Source organism: Vitis vinifera, chromosome 18 (assembly GCF_030704535.1).
Source record: "Vitis vinifera cultivar Pinot Noir 40024 chromosome 18, ASM3070453v1".
NCBI lineage: Eukaryota > Viridiplantae > Streptophyta > Magnoliopsida > Vitales > Vitaceae > Vitis > Vitis vinifera.
The window spans coordinates 27,777,777-27,792,374 of NC_081822.1; positions in this window are offsets into that span (position 1 = coordinate 27,777,777).

Below are 14,598 nucleotides of genomic sequence, written 5' to 3' on the forward strand. Positions count from 1 at the left end.
ATATTTTGAATATATTGCATGATTTTTCTTATGATTTTATAGCACTTTTAGGTTGGCTAAAAAAATCAATTTATGCATTCTATTAAATTCTATCATATTCTGAGCCTTTTGATATGTTTTTGTAAATTGGAATTAACCAAGGCTTCAATATATTGTTTGGCTAGTTTGATGATAAACTAGACACGTAGGAGATGTTCCCTAAAAATTTTTGTAATTAAATCCACATTCTGGATATTTGTTTTTAGGATTTGTCTACATGCTAAAATTTTTATATAATGTTTGATTTATTATTTAATTTGGAGTTAATTGACTAATTATCACTTGATCTTCGCTTTAGTATTGTATTATAGACATAATGAGGATATTTTATGATTTTTTTTTCCAATCATAAAATAATACTTCTGAAAATCTGTTTAGAGTTTTTCGAGTGAATGCAACTATTCTACCCTTTACTACATGCTTTGTCCTATTCTCTAATTTTGGTATTTTTAAGCTATCTTGTACATAGTTTATCCTTAACAATGAGGTGTATGCATGTCCTAGGTGACTGTTGATATTTCTTTGGATTCTTGTCATTTCATTTAAGCTATGCATATACCATGTGTATTATGATTCACTATCACAATTATTTATTATTGTAATTGTTCTAACTACCCTCTAGCTTTATGGAAATGCCTTGTAAGTTATTTATGCAATCCAGGGATGCCCCTTTGGTTTTGTAAATAGATATGTTTTGCTTGTCAACATTTTCATATTTGATATTGCTTTGCTATGTGCTATGTGCTATGTGCTATGATTGGTGTTTGATTCCTTGTATGATATAGAATGCATGTTGTATTTTGTATTATTTGTCAAACTAACTTTGATGTTTTCATGAAAGTGCTTTAGGTTGCAATTCAGGTATTTTCTTTCTCATATGATTGATTTTTGTGGTTTGACTGTTTCAATATGAATAACATTTTGTTTGGCCTTAATTGTCGTACTTACCTCAACCTAGTCAATAAAGACCTATTTTTAGCACTTATAGGTGTGCTACCTTTATGGTATTTTTTCAATAGGTAACCTAGCCTTGATCCATACTTAGATTGGTTTTTCAAAGATGCATTTTTTCAAAATTAAGGAGTCATTTTTTAGGGTTTCATTTCTTATTTTGTTTTCCCTTTTAAAAATAAATAAAAATAAGTGGCAACTCTAATTTTATAAAAATCAATTTTTCACTAAGAGAACGAGTTTCATTGTCAAGTGGGGATGCATGTGAAAAATAAAGGTCCACACATGTCTTTCCCTTAAAAAAGGAGTCACATTATGACTTTATTTCTTATTTTGTTTTCTCTTTTAAAAATAAACAAAAATAAGTAGCAATTCCAACTTTTCAAAGAAAAAAAAAACAATTTTCCATTATAAAAACGAGTCTCATTGTCGAGTAGGGACGCGCATGAAAAATACAACTCCACAAAATGGTGACTCTACTAGAAATGTTTAGAGAGTTAAACTTGAACTCGAGTTGAAGGGAAATGTGACGTTGAATTAATTGATTAGTAGATACCCTCTCATTGTGTCTTTGTTGTATGCTTGCATATTTTAAGGCATAGGAGAGGTTGACTTGATGATTATTTTGTATATATTGCACGTGCCTTACTGTACATTGATTTTTGTTATTACATGTGTTTGTATATGTCTGCTTATGTTTGTATATATATATTTTGCAAGATTGTGAAATGCATGACTGCCATTCTTCTGCATACACGTTTATCCCTCTATCTCAAACTCCTTAGCCTAAGTCAATTTTCTTCTTTTGATCTTGTATTTGGTGAATGAGACTTGATGCCTTGTTTGTTTCTCGGGTAAGCTAGTGATTAAGAGTAGGGTCTAGTTGTGGGCTATATGCATGTTTGGGAGCACCTAGAGCATTGTCATGACATCATCAGCGTCTTGAGATTGTTGCCTTAAAGTAGGTTACCACATCATCAGCCTTACCACATCATTTTTATTTTATCATAATCCTATTCAGTCACCTCATCCCTACTATCACCCCACTTTGCCACATCATCCTATCTTACCATGTCATCACTTTGCCACATCCCTAGTGCCTTAACATCATCTTATGTTGCCATATCATCCTTACCACTTTATTTTTATCCTATCAGCATCTTGCTTTATCATCTCATTCTTACCATCATCCTCACTTTGCCTCATCATCATACCTTATCATTTCAACCTACATTTTTTTTCATGTCATCCTCTTATCTCATTGCAACACCCTAATGCCTTAGAGAGCATCACGGCATACTCAACGTCATGTCAATGGAGGTCACAACATCATCGCCACTTGGAGTTTGATCATTGAAGACTTATAACCTATAACTTGATTCAAGATATACGTGTGACTAGTGTGTTTACTTTTTTACATTAGTTTAAAAGATAGTTTAGATGCACTTATGCTACACAGTACACACTTTAGATCGTTCTATATGTGTGTTAAGAGAGGTAACATGTGCTAACTAGTAGAAAACCTTAACCATTTGGAAACCACCCTAGGATGTCGAGAAAAAGCATGTGTAGAGGTGATGACCACTTTGCATGGAAGGTTACGTACTAGCAATGAGTACGATTACTCCTACTAGGTACCTTTGATCCTACCTTTTAGAGCCACCTATACCATATAGAATGAGAATTAGATCCTTTGACCTAGGATACCTACCCACACATAGGTATATTCATGTATTGGAATTTGATAACAACGAGTTTGGATAAACATTAGAGTTCCATTAGCATAGATTAGTTGTATTATCCTCTTTACTCTTCATTAGTTAGATTCGGTTACTCAATCTTCTAGGTTATACATTCGCCGATCTTGTATAGTCTTCTTCCCCTTAGAATTTTTTTCAACCTTCAAATGTTATATATAGAGAGGATTTACTTTTTTAAAATGTATTGTCAGTGTTTTAGGTTGTTGTAAATTAAGTGTAGCATTCTGGGATATGTTATTTGACATTTTTCGACCTAAGTCTAGGGTTTTGTGTTCCATGGGTCATTGATAAGTTACTTAGGTGAGTCATGTTAGTTAGAGTTTTAAGAACCTAGCTCGCTTCTTCTAGGTGAGATGGTGGGACATTTGTCAAAGTTGGTGAGACTATTTATTTTTGTTGCATCAAAGCTAGTTGTCTTGGTTATCGAGTTTGTATTAGTCTTGTGGTGTAGTTAAAGTTTGTATTCCTTGTAGAGTGTTTTGACCTGTTTGTATTTGTTTCTACTATGGATGTACATTGATCATTAGACTCGACCTTTTTCATGGAATATATTTTTATGTCTTATGGTGCACATGTTAGACTTTCGATATGATGCATTATTCATTTGCATATCATGATTATTGGGCCTAACCCATCATAGAGGATACTCAGCCCATTAACCTTGGACTAAAGGATCGACTTAAGGAGCTTAAGATTGTGGCTCATTTGTCTTGTGATTAAAGTTGTACCTTATCCACTTTCATTCACACCTTGACCTTTACATCCTATCTATCTTAAGGCTTGTACAACATTTACCCCTTGACACCATCACATGACCTTTACATCATTTCTTATCATAGCTTCTACAACATCATCTACATGGACATTGTTCCAATCTATTTATTTGTTCTTTGTACTTGAGGTTGATTTTATGATACAAGAAGGGTGGCTTACAATGAGCTAGGTGGTAAATTTCATGAGATCATTGACTATTCTATGGTCCAGAAAAACATCTTGAGGTTGTTATAGAGCATCAAGAATGGGATATTTATGCATGATTTCAAAGGGATGGAATGCCTACATTTTGATATTGTACACCAATCTTTAGTGTTGACCATGTGAGAGTTTAAGAGCATGATGTTTGATGTTGTTACCAAAGGATGGGCGGCCATCATTTCATGAGCCTATTTATCTAATCACCTTTATGTATAAAGTTAACATTTGCTAGTCAATTGAGTCATGCACATTTAGCCTTTTGATTCATCACTCGGCTTACCTCATTTCTTATACCTAGGGTTAGGGCCTCTTGGCACTTCTTTGCTTATAGATAGGATCACCTAGGTTGTGAGCTCCTCAAATGATTCATTTTTTGTATTCATTATGTTCATCTTGATCATTTGTATTCTTTCATCCATACCTCTTCTCAATACTTATTGTACCCATTTGAGTTATTGTTCATTATTCCGTCATTATGAGTTCATATATGTACATATGAGTTAGCCTTCTTATAGATATATCGAGATTTGTACAGGTTACTTTAGGATCCATATACATGATTACCTTGATTCATTGGTTTGATTATTGTTAAAAAGAAAAAAAAAAATTATGATGTTAGTCTTTGTTGGCAGCTTGTGTGATAGTTTTGATCATTTCATTATATATATCCATCTCATCAATACATCAAGTTATGATTGAGTTATAGGTTTTATCCCCAACTATGACACTTTGCTTTTCTTGTACTCAATTACACTTTTTATTTAGAGTTTTATTCTCTTTCATCTTAGTTATGTTCTTTTTTGCTTATATATTGAGTTATCATTGATTGACATTAGCTGTTTTACTTCTAGCCATTGTACTATTCCTTTGATTCCTTTGAGCCTATTCTAGAGTCTCACCCTCATCATTTCCATTTCTTTAACTCAATCATGAGGATGGTTGGTATTTGTGTAGTTTTTATCTTGGGTTTGTTTTTCTTTTCATTCATTCATCGTATGTATCATAGTGTGTTCTTTTCATTCATTTAATTATTTGTATCATAGAGCATCCGTGAGGTCTATAATCTTTGAGTTTCTTTATTTGTTACACTGTGTATGCCAAAGGCATGGGGATTATATCATTAGGATTATTGAGCTTAGTTTCCCTTTGTTTCTTTAACCTTATTACCTTAGCCTACATTACATCTCGGATCTTAATACCACCTTGAGACCATGACATCATGCATTATGCTTGAGAGCTCACACGTGGGCAGCATTTGAGATTGGTTAGAGATCACTTGGAGCATTATGGATGAGAAACTATGAGAGGGTTTACACTAATGCATAACCCTCTTATCAATTATTGATTGTTGATATGATAGCTTATACTAGAGCATAGTCATTTCATTTCCTCTGATGGAGCATGATAGATCAGGAGTCACTCGGATTCATATCAACATACATCCATTTTTGAGATATGGGTAAAGTTTGATTTTGATTAGACAATTTACACTAGGGCATAGCCATCTCAGGCACTTTATACTAGGGCGTAACCCTCTTATTGGTGATTAATTTTTGAGATAATAGCTTATATTGAGGCATAGTCACTTCTTCTCATGGAGCATGATAGATAAGGAGTAACTTGGATTCATATCAACATATATCCATTTTTTAGATTTGGGATAGAGTTTGATTTTGATTTAACAATTTACACTAAGGCATAGCCACCTCAAAGAGTTTATACTAGTGTATAGCCCTCTCATTGATGATTGATTTTCAAAATGATAGCTTATACTAAGGCATAGCCACTTTAATCCTTCTCATGGAGCATGATGGATTAGGAGTTGCTTGGATTCATATCGACATATATCCATTTTTGAAATCTAAGATAGAGTTTCATTTTGATTTGACAATTTATACTAGAATGTAGCCACCTTAGAGAGTTTATACTAGGGCATAGCCCTCTCATCAATTATTATTTTTTGAGATGATATCTTATACTAGGGCATGCCTTCATTCCCTCTCATGAAGCATGATGGATTAGGAGTCACTTGGATTCATATCGACATATATCCATTTTTGAGATATGGGATGGAGTTTGATTTTGATTTTTATTTGACAATTTATACTAAGGCATAGCCATTATGCTCGATTCCCTGCACTAGGGCATATTCGTCTTCTGGAGGAGATTTGATACTCCCTTCACATTATTGTATGAAGATAATTTAAGGAGTAGAGATCTATCTTGATGAGATTGTGTATGTTACAACATAACCATTCTAGAGATTACCTTGCATCGAGGTTTAACATTTCAGATGTTACCTTATATACTAAGGCATACTCATCATATTAGTGCTTGATTTTCAAGATGATTAATTTATTTGGGTCTTACCCATTTTGACTTGATATATTCATGTTGGGGCATAACCCACTCAGTTGGTGATTGATTATTTTTTGAAATGACAATTTACACTGAGCATAACCACTTTGTTTGACTACCTACATTAGGGCATAACCATTCTCTTGGAGGTGATCAGACATTCTTTTCATATTGGAGTATGAGAGTGATTGGAGCCAAAATATGTGCTCTAATGACACATATTCGATATGATTTGTGCACCAAAAGACATTCAAATCATCCAACTTGACCTAAATCGATGCTAAGGCCCTAACCATGAGTTTAATTTGTACTTTGGAGACTTATCTTAGGTCCAAGGGAAGAAAAGGGTGCAAGTTGAATCACTTTAGATTTTGAAAGATCAAGAAAGGGCTAAATGAGGAAATAAGTGAGTCAAGACTCATGGACCATAACGAAAGGCAAGACGAGGATATCATGAGTTTGGAAGATGAGAAATGACCATTATGGAGTAAGAAATAAGGCAAGAAAACATGGGAAATGAGGCATGAAGTAAGATTCAGCTGCATGGAAATTTAGAACTCAAAATTCTGATGGCAGTATATATTCTGAATTTGAGGACAAATTTAGAGCACTTACCGGAGTCTATTTTATACATACTATATATCGTTTCGAAGATCAGGAAGTTAGGAGTCCAACACTTTAAACGGTGTGCAAATCAGAGCTTAAATGTAGAAGTTATGGCTATTTGAAGAAAACTGCACCAAGCTGGAGGGTCATTTCGAAATGACTTCGAAATCCAACTTATGAATTTGAAATCCACTTCGAAATGACACCAATTTTGAATTCACCTGCTGCCACTTTGATGTTTTGCCTCCTCTACCTTGGGAATTGCATCTAGAGCACTTCATTTGCCCTAAGTGGACCCCACACGACTAGAAATCGCCATTTTATTATTTTTTTAATCATTTTTAGGAAATTATTTTGTAATGAGTGGCCAATGAGAGTGTGCCACATGTTAGGTAATTGATGATATTATATAAACTCTCTTAATTCTAGGTTTTAGGGATCTTGGATTTTTTTCCGGAGAGTTTGACATTGAAGGTGGAAGAAGACGAGAACTTTGGTTTGTTTGTTTTTTTTTATTAAATATATTGTTTTTAGTTTCTTTTGATTCAAATTATGGATCTTTACCCTATTATGGATTGTGAATGTGACATCACCCCCATGAGAGGCTAAGAGCCAACTTGGGGCTTGAAGCATGAAAACCTAAGGGCTAGGAAACCTATAAGGACAATGGGTAAATTATTATAATAATGAGATTAATTATTGGTTGGATGACAATTTATCAATTTTTTATTCTATCATTGTGAGTTAGTTTAGGGAATGATACGGTACGTTATTACCCGATACTAGTGATTCTTGGTAATTCTTGATCATTGGTTATCCTCGTCTTCCCTATCATTATTTGCCCTAAAACAAAGCTATAAGGAGTATGAAAGGTTAAAAATCCAAATCTTAAACTAGTAATCAATCTCATTCATCTTTTGGTTTTAAGAATCTGTTTTAAAAAGGAAAAATTAGGTTTTGGATGCAATTTTGTGTTATAGAACTCAACTTGATCACGAGCGACCAAGGATCCCAAAACCCTAAGATCATATTACTTAAAAGACCCTTGTTTTCTCTAATTTCTATACCCTAGGTTGGATTGTGGAAAACCCCAAACTTGAATCAATCGAATTTAAAATCAATATTCATTTTTTTAATTTAACTTCTTTTACTTAGTTTCACATTATTCACATATTGATTTTCACTTTCGGATTTAAACAAAAGCAATTCATTTATTCTAGTATTGACAATTTGCATAAGTCAATCCTTGAGGACGATACCCAGAGTACTACAAAAGTCGTAGTGACTCTTTCTCTAGTTTTTCTTTACCAGAGTTGCTACATAAAAAGGCTAAGTATTTTGGTACAACAGATAAGTTCAGCCAGAGAGATGGTTGAGAAATATCGATTTGATGACTTTTATATTAGGGCATAGCCATTTGAGGGAGTATTTATACTAGGGCATGACCATCTTATTGATCTTCTAGAACATTGGAATTTGGCCACTTGATTGAGGTTTTTTATGGGTTATAGAGATGATGACGCCTTGGATTCAATTTTGTCACCATACTTGGTCTGATTTAGATACTCTCCTATATTTATTTCATACCAAAACACTCCCATTTTGTTATCTTCACACCTATATCTTGTATTCAATCCACTCATCTCATTCCATCATGACATATAAACTTATTTTGCTTCCAGATCATAGGAGGATGTAGACCAATCATGAGTTCCCTAATCAAACTTTCATGTGCCTTTTGGATACTGAATTTAACATCTTAAATGATGGCAAGCCTTAACAAATTTTCAATTGTTTGTGATGTTTTTCATTTGATAGTCTACATGTCATGACATGACCTGGTGCATATTTAGACTTAGAGCTTTAGTTAGCTTTGTTTTTGTTCATCATTTGGTTTTATTTTGATAACATAGTCCCAAGACACATAGTCCTATTTAGCTTTTCTAATTGAGGATTAGACATTTTCATCTTATTGTCGACGAGTGTATCCTAGAGTACGTCGGTTGTTGTATAACATTTCATATATTTTGTCTTTTTCCTTTTTAGTCTTATGTTAGTTGTCTTTCAATCTTTGGTATTTTCTTAGTCATCATTTGAACCCTAAGTCACACCATTAGTTCATCTTTGTTTCACCCTAGATCAACCTCAAGCCACACTTTTAGGTCATTATTTGGCCCTCGATTGAACCTTCATGTATCTTTAAGTTTTCTCCTCTTATCTTATCTATCTTGTTCACCGATCAACCTAAGCTTTATTGTTAGATCATCTCTTTATCATTTTAGATGAGCCTTGAGCTTTACAATTAAATCATTTTCTCGATCACTCTCTAGCCTCGAGCTACACCTTTAGATCATCATTTAGCTAAGAGCTACATTTTGAGTATTATCCTAATCACTTTTTCAGTCATCGTGATTGTGCCTTACTATCAAAGTTTGACCCATTTTTAAGTTTCTATTAGGGTCAAACCCGACTATTTAGCCTTTTGTGTCTCTATTAGTACCGTAAGCTAATTGTCCAGCCTTTTTATGTTTTTCTATTAGTGTTATGCCCTGATTGTCCAACATCTTTTATGTTTTCTTAATATCGTGCCCTAACTACCCAACCTCTTTTTATGTCTCTTGTTAAAGTTGCACCATAACTATTCAACCTTTTTATATTTATTTTTTTTAGTATTGTGCCTTAACCATTTGACCTCTTTTATGTTTTCTTAGAGTTGCATCATGACTGTCTTATGTCTCTTGTTAGTGTCATGTTATAACTATTCGACCTTTTTATGTCTCCTATTAGAGTTATGCCTTGATTGTCTTACCTTTCATGTATGTTCTTACATTGTGCTTTCAACTGTCCAACTTTTCTATGTATTTATTTAGTGTCACGGCCTACCTGTCTGATCTTCTTATACTTTTATCATTGTTGTGCTTCAATTTTCGGACTTTTTTTGTCTTTTTTCAGTGTCACATTCTAACTGTCCAACCTTTTTATGTCTTTTTTAATAGACACCTCGACTGTTTGGCCCTTTATGTCTTTTTTTAGTGTCGTGTCTAGACTATTCAACTTTTCTATGTCTTTTTCGTCTCATACTTAGATTGTTTGACCTTTTTATGCTTCTCTCATTGTCGTGCCCTAATTGTCTATCCTTACTATGGACCCACATTTTTCATGTGCATTCTCACTCGATCGATAAGACTCGCTTTTTATTTGGTGAAAATTTAATTTTTGAAAAAAGTCGGAGTTGCCACTTATTTTATTTTATTTTTTAAAAGGGAAATAAAACAAGAAAGAAAACCCCAAAGAAGTGACTCCATATTTTTGGAAAAGCAAGTCTTTGAAAACTAGAGTCTCGGTTCGAGGATCAGGTTACCTATTGGGAAGGTACCTCTAAAAGGTAGCACCCCTCTAAGCCCTAAAGAGGTCTCTACTGACTAAATTGTGGGAAACATGGCAATTAATTGGTTGATCATGGATACCTAAGTAGGTTAGGTTATTTCAAAAATTGCATGTCAAACAAGAAAAACGAATCATAATCATAAAGAAGATTTAGGGTGTGTGCCTGAACTGCTTCTCAAGCACTTTCATAAAACATCAAAGTTAGTATAGAAATATAGCACACAACATTTGTTTTAATAATGGCATATCAAGCAATCGAACATATACTAAGGCAATCAAGCACACATCTAAGCACCTAAGAATCACATCAAGCATAAATAAGGCTCATATCAATATGCATGTTCATGGAATTCCGAAAAGTGAGTGATAGAGACTGTACCTAGATAGCATGCATAATTTATAAGATTCCTCAAAAAAGGTTAGAGTGGTTAGGACAAGTATATATATATATCACAACTTTATTATGTCCAATATACAGTACCAAAGCCAAAATTGAGCTAAGATAAATCAAATGACTTAAAAAATAATAACAATTTCAAGTAAAGTATAAAACCATCAGCATGCAGTTAGAAAAGGAAGCATCACAAAACAATTTCTACAAAATGGCTTAGAGTGGAATTTAATTATGAAAAATTTCAGGAAACAACCCCTACACATCTAGATCAACATGTCAAAAGCCAAACACTCATTCAAAGGATAGATTGCAGAAAAGACACCTAAGGGTTCTACAAAGTCCAGATTAGATAAGAAAAAGTGACATGCATAAATGAATTTTTAAAAAATAATAAATAATCACATAAAATCATTAAAAAAAATTACACTCATATTTCAAAGTGCCTATATCACATAAATAAATAAAAAAATCCAGGGTCAGATAGTACTCAAAAATATTTTTAAAACACTCAAGCTAATCAGATGCCTAGAATCCAACATGCATAGTAAGAATGATTTTGAAAAATCATATCTCCCACAAAAAGGCATATTTTTTTAATATTTTATGCATCTAAGGTCAATTTCAAGAATCCTAGAATTGAGGAAAAATATTGAATTAAATTTAAAAGGTCATCTGTTATTTTATTTTTGCAAAAATATCTCGGGTGTCCAGAACTGGGTGAAAACGGAGCCCCCCTAAATACTCGTTTATATCTTCTATTCCAAAATGGCTTTCTAACTCAAACGAAACTTTAATTTCAAGTTCAAGAAGTGAGAAAAGTCATAGAAGTTTCATAAATTTTTTTAAAATATTCTAAAGTTGCTTAAACGAATTTTAAATCTAGAAGGTCAGTGGTTGAATGGAAACTAGAAGCAAGAGAGTTTTGAAAAAAAATGATTTTTTTTTTGTAGGGGTTTCACCAATTCCCCAGTTGCTTTTGCACAAATTAATTCAATCAGCCCCATTATTTGGAACCATGAAGTTTTTTTAGGCTTATCGAAAATAGTGAAAATCAAGAAAATTGTTAAAAAAACAATAGAGAAAATTAGGAAGGTGCATGCCAAAAGGAAATTTGGCAGGAAAAGTTCATTGAAAGTAAGGATTTTATCTTCAAATTGATAAATGGTAGTCTTTTCCATTCATACTTTCATTCGTTCATGTACAGAGAATATATAGAGGGTAATCACCATCCTAAGAATGGGAAGGAATGATATAAGGAAAGAATGATATAAGGAAATAACAACTAATATCCTAATATCTCAACTTTCCTAATATCTCAATATTCCTAATATCTCGATATTCTTAATATCTCAAATTTCCTACTATTTAAACATTCCTAATATCTCAACACTAAATAATATAAGGAAAGAATGATATACGAAAAGCATTCCTAATATCTCAACACTCCCCCTCAAGTTGGTGCATAGATGTCACACATGCCCAACTTGTCTAAAAATTTTGAGAATACTTGACTTGAGATAGCTTTGGTGAGGATATCGGTCAATTGATCTTCTGATCGAATCTTAGGCAATTCCACAATCTTATCATCCAACTTTTCCTTAATGAAGAATCTATCCATCTCGACATGCTTTGTACGATCATGTTGTACTAGATTATGAGCAATGTCACATGCGGCTTTATTGTCACAAACCAATCGGATTAGTTGCCTAGATAGGTAACCTAAATCCTATAAGAGAAGTCTTAGCCATAATGCCTCACAAAGTCCTAGAGCCATACCTCTAAATTCTGCTTCTACACTTGAACGAGCGACGACATTCTGCTTCTTACTTTTCCATGTCACAAGATTACCACCTACAAAGGTAAAGTAACCCGATGTAGATCGCCTATCATCCAATGCACCGGCCCAATCAGCATCAGTATATACTTCTATACTCTGATGATTAACATTTTTAGCGAACAAAATTCCCTTCCCAGGAGCATTCTTCAAATACCTCAAAATACGCATAACTACATTCATATGTTGCTCTCCAGGATTATGCATGTATTGACTCACTACACTCAATGCATAAGCAAGATCTGGTCTTGTATGAGCTAAGTACATTAATCTCCCCACAAGTCTCTGGTATCTTCCCTTATCGGTTGATACTTGATTAGGCTCAACACACAATTTCAGACCTTCTTTTATTGGTGTATTAACAGGTTGACATCCCGACATTCCAGTCTCCTGTAAAAGATCTAAGGCATACTTTCTTTGAGATAGAAAAATTCCTTCACTTGATCGAGAAACTTCAATCCCAAGAAAGTATTTCAGAGGACCTAGATCTTTCATTTCGAATTCTCTAGATAGATAATTTTGCAGAGCTTTTCTTTCTTCAGGATCATTTCCTGTAACTACCATGTCATCCACATATACGATGAGTGCGGTAATCTTACCATGTTGCTTTTTCAGGAACAAAGTGTGATCTGAATTACTTTGACGATAGCCAAAAGCTCTCATTGACTTTGTGAACCTTTCAAACCATGCTCTCGGGGATTGCTTCAACCCATACAATGACTTCTTCAATTTGCACACCTTCTGACATTGCTTTTCTGACACCATGCATCCTGGTGGAAGATCCATATATACTTCTTCAGATAACTCGCCATGCAGAAAGGCATTTTTCACATCGAACTGTTGTAATGGCCAATCTAGGTTTGTTGCAACTTATTTGAATCCTTTGACTGCAAGTCCAAGTAATAGAGTTTTCCCCACTTAATACCACAACCAATCGTCTGTCTTGTTTGGATGTCCTTAATCACACAAAATTCAGGCCAAAAAATGACAATACAAGATAAGGCTGTAGTGATTTGAGAAACTGACAAAAGATTATAATCTAAAGATGGAACACTAAAATAGAATCCAAATTCAAAGTATCAGTAAGAGTTAAGGATCCTTCCCCAATGACTCGGGTTGTGTTACCATTGGCTGTGGAAACAATTTTTTGTGAGGAAGGTCTAAGGGGTGAAACCTGTCTAGAATCAAAAGTCATATGATCTGTAGCACCAGAATCAATTATCCATGCACTATTAATAACAGGTGTAAAAGTATTTAAAAACTTACCACCATGATCTGTAGCGGCTACCAATGTAGAGGCTTTCTCAGCAACATTAGCCTCTGTTTTTATTTCGGCAACAGTTGCAATCGAGGTTTTCTTGGAATCCTTCTTCCGTTGATCACGATTATTATCATTAATAACAAAGTGTTGATAGCCTAAACATGATCTAAAGGCCCATGGTTCAAACCCTCAGTTCCTCATTGTTTTCCTGGTCATACCAAGAGTCGTTGCTTTGAAATTGTGGGATATCCAGATTGGTGGGATCAATCTTATTGCAGTGAGTGCATTTGAAGGTTGACTTATCAATATTAGGGCTTGTCTTAGGATGGATGATCGCTGTCGAACTACCATAGCAACAAAATATCCAGGATTTCAGTTCCATGGCTCTGATACCATCTTCAAATTGATAAATGGTAGTCTTTTCCATTCATACTTTCATTCGTTCATGTACAGAGAATATATAGAGGGTAATCACCATTCTAAGAATGGGAAGGAATGATACAAGGAAAGAATGATATAAGGAAATAACAACTAATATCCTAATATTTCAACTTTCCTAATATCTCAATATTCCTAATATCTCAATATTCTTAATATCTCAACTTTCCTACTATTTAAACATTCCTAATATCTCAATATTCCTAATATCTCAATATTCTTAATATCTCAACTTTCCTACTATTTAAACATTCCTAATATCTCAACACTAAATAATATAAGGAAAGAATGATATACAGAAAGCATTCCTAATATCTCAACATTTTATTGTCTAGAAAAGAGGTCTAATGATGGACTTTTGAAGTTGGAATTAATTCGGTTAAAAAATGGATGTGAGAATTCAATTCAAAACGAAAAGTTCCTGATCAAAGAAACCAAGGAAGGGGGAGATTGTGCACCAAGATGTAAGCTCAGAGCACCACTAAGTTGTCTGGCAGAGACCCAACTGAAGGTGTGTGTGTGTGTGTTGTTCCTGGTCTGATCAGGCTTCAAACCGCGATGTGGAATACTGGTTCCCCTATATCAGAAGCAAGAG